The sequence below is a fragment of the Amblyomma mixtum genome, chromosome 3 (genome assembly GCF_055824585.1).
Source record: "Amblyomma mixtum isolate Tamu chromosome 3, ASM5582458v1, whole genome shotgun sequence".
Classification (NCBI taxonomy): Eukaryota; Metazoa; Arthropoda; class Arachnida; order Ixodida; family Ixodidae; genus Amblyomma; species Amblyomma mixtum.
In genome coordinates this window covers 378818076-378821664 of record NC_143014.1, presented here as the reverse complement: position 1 = coordinate 378821664, position 3589 = coordinate 378818076, and the positions used below count along the sequence as shown (strand labels likewise).

The following is a 3589-nucleotide window of genomic DNA, read 5'->3' as shown; positions in this document are numbered from 1 at the left end:
ACTCTCCATCTCTGTCCTTCATGCGTTTGTGCAAGCTTTCAAAGCCTTCCCAAACTACCCGCATCGGCTGGTCTCGAAGAATCCGGCCTGTGCGACAGTCAATCAGGTCAGTCTGCATGTGGCCAAAGTCACGGCAGAAGCTGTCCGGGTGCCATAAAGATGCATCGAGGCGGTTGAACACACCGGAGACCAGCACGGGGTGTTCAGACCAGCACGGGGGAGATCCCTTTCGTATTACAGCTGCAGGAACCTTGGAGTTCAGAAACGTCAATGAGGTCATTTAGTAGCATCGTGAACTGTTCCGTTCCAAAACTGTCGGCGAAGCCAGGTACCATCATTTGTCTGTAGACCTTCAGGCCAATCGACACACTTCGGCTGAAGAGCTGCAAGCGAAAAAGAGTAAAAGAAATTTGTAAAGCTTGGAAAAACATGATGGCAAATTAGTTTTGACAATGCCTGGACGCTGACAAGCACAGATGTAATGTATAAGCATGCAGTTTTATGGCACCAACTGCTTACAATGTTTACAATGACTGAATGGCCAACTTTACCTGAGTCGCCAGACGAACGTTCATGGTCTGGAGCTTCTGTGGCTTGACATGGTGCTCAGTCAACTTAGGAACCACTTTTATAGCGGCCTTTTTTCCGCCTCAAAAAGACGTTCATAGTGATGGAAATTTGCTTGGTATTCACCTACCTGCAACAAATTATTGTACACCATTTCGTTATGTGCAGTAATTAAACATAGGTGAACAAGTCTCTGTTACACAGCGTCATCACTCAAGAGACATGCATATCCAAGGAATTATTTAACTTCCCTGACCATTTTTGTGCTTCATCATATGATTCCGGATGCATTTCACGATATGTGGCACGTCACAAATGAAGTGGAGGAATGTTCCCTCTGGAAGGCAGGGATGTTCAATCTTGCACTGTGGGTGCTCCACCTTTCCACTGATGCCGAGGTGTGTCCACATCGATTTGTTATTTCCGGCACCATCGCTTATCACTGCCAGTACGCGAGCACCATGTTCATGCAATTGTAGCACTGAGCTCATTACCACCTTTGCCAAGAGCCATCCTGGCGCTGCACCCTTAGCTGCAAAAGTTGCTATGGGTTGGACCCCTGACGCAAACATTGGGTTGAACATAACAACCAGTGCATGGTCTGCCAGCTGGTCTGTGCCAACTTTAGTAATATCCCCGTAATCTACAAAGCCATCAAATTTTTAGGACGACCTGTTAAACTCGGTTCCTTCCCTGAGTTTCACTTCATCGATGATTAGACAACCATATGTGTAATGTTCTGGCTTGCCAGCCATATGCAGTTTTATGCTACCAAGGGCAAATTAGTTTAAGCCGTAGCCACAAGGAAGACCTTTCAGTAGCTGTACAAGGCGGTTGCACTTTGCAGGGGCAAAATCTTCATGTCAGATAGAGTTCTGTAACACTTTGGGCTTGTCAGCCTCAGAAGCAGACAGATCATAAGCCAGTCTGTACTGTACCGGTGCCCACGTGGCGACTTGGCCGCTTGTTGCATGACGGCTGTCTGTATGACCAACTTTTGTGCTTCTGGCAGGTCCTGTGTCACTTCACCTAGACTTGTTGAAAACGCTTTCTTCAGTTTTTCACTGAGTTCGCTAATTTCTTTCTTCATTTTCTCCCGAGCTGCAGCGGCACGAATGAGCCTTTTCCTCAAAACAGGTGCTGCAAGGCACACCATTTTATTGGGTTTCAGCCCACTTCTTCTTTTGAGGTCCTTCGTCATTTTCGCACACTTTATACAGACTCCTTTTTCTGCCTCAGTAAGAACTCTGCACTGCTTGTGGTATACAGTTCCTCCCTTGCTAGAGGTGCAACCATGACAGGCTTGCATAGTTTGGACAACCTGCACAATTGCCTCTACGTCTGCTAACGAAGTGATTGCCAAATCCATGGGCAGCGTCGGCACCAGTTTTCCGCGGGCAGATACAACATAACTCATGTCTTCGCGAACTACGACACTCTTGAGTACTGTATATACATCTGCCTCCAATCCTGCCGTGTAAAAAACAATCTGTGATCGGCGCCCATTTTCATCTTCAAGAGCTGCCGATCTCCACTGACGAGGTAACCTCAAAGAAGCACTCTTCTCCACCAGCTCATTAACATGCAAGCAGCTGTCTTGCACGGGCTCTGGTTGCTCTCGCTCGATATCGATATCTTCTGCAGCGTCGCTCTGCGTTGCCACTGCGTCTCTTGAGACGGTTGCTCTCTTTTTCGGAGATTTTCGCCGTTTACGATTCGAGAAGTACAGCGGGAGATTAGGAAATTTCGTAGGAATTGCATCACTCCTTAGAGACCATACACCGCGCTCGATTTCAATCACTTCTGCGTTGATTACATGCTTATATGACTTCAGAATATCCCCTTCTTGGAAGTGGGCGTCGCACACTTTGCATGTTTTCCCCAACACCTTGTCTGCACGGGGTATCGCTCTCGACCATTTTGCAAGATTTGGATTGGTTGGCGGAGAAAAGAAGAGCCTTTTCTCCGTGTTGCGCCGGTACCCGCAGGTACATCCCGGCACGAAGCACGTTGGCATTTGGTTGACAGTCCTAGCACACTCTAAAGACCATAAATGACGCGCACCACCTACCCTCTGACAGCGAAAAAATCCAAAACTTGGCGCTCGAGAACATTCGGCAGCCCACGCTACTTGCAGGTTGGGTCCACACCATGAGCGTCCTCACCCGACCACACACCGAAAGCTCCTGAAGCGTAGTGAAAAAACACTCAGCTCATAACGAAATGATCACTTCATAACAAAAGAACGCGACGCAAATGAGCACGACAAACGGAGCCTCAGAAACGTTGCTGCACCGCGGCGTGGCTAGCTAGCGTCGAGCGTGGCGCAAACTTCGACTGCAGCGCCATCTCAGTGGCCGGGCGCAAAACGCGGCCGCTTCGGGAGGAGAAGTTTCGAAACTAAAAAAGCTCTATAAACGGTGAGCAGCGGTGCGTGTAGATGAGGCGATACGCGGGGGTGCCGTCGCTCAGCTCAACCTCCCGGTTGGGAAGGTCGCGCCAATCCGACCCAGCGACCTTGGGGATGGCGGCGATACTAGCCTGGGACAACGGCGTCATCTTTTTGTAGCAGTCGTAGTCGATCGGGCATATCCGCTGGTGACAACGAATGAAGTCTGACGGACCTCTGTCAAACTTTGCCTCAGGATCACTGAGGTCGGCAATCGCATCCCTTAAAATGGTCCTCTGGTACGGCGCCGCAGAGGTCAAGTTCAGAGGACTGGTGTAGGCGCGACCGTCCACGGCAAATGATAGGTGGCACTCGGGCACTTCGAAAGTGTGAGTCGGCAAAGGAAAAGCTGGCAGTTTTGCTCGGCCGCGCTTGGCCCCAAAGATGACGAGGCGCCGGTGTCTCTGCGGCATACCGTAGCAGCCATCCTGCAGCATGCTGCAAGAAGTTTGATAACCAAGGCCCAGAAGGCACTTGAGAGCCAAAGCAAGGCCCTCGCCGTTATGGTGCCGGACGGAGCACCTCTCGGCAACGAGGACGACGTACGAAGGGTCAAAGAAGGCACAGAATCCG

At 50.1% G+C, this 3589-nt stretch overlaps 1 pseudogene; it reads right to left on the bottom strand.

Moving 5' to 3' along the window:
• Positions 1 to 809: 809 nt before the first annotated feature.
• LOC149356932 (uncharacterized) lies at positions 810 to 2584 on the bottom strand (annotated as a pseudogene).
• Between the last annotated feature and the right edge of the window lie 1005 nt (positions 2585 to 3589).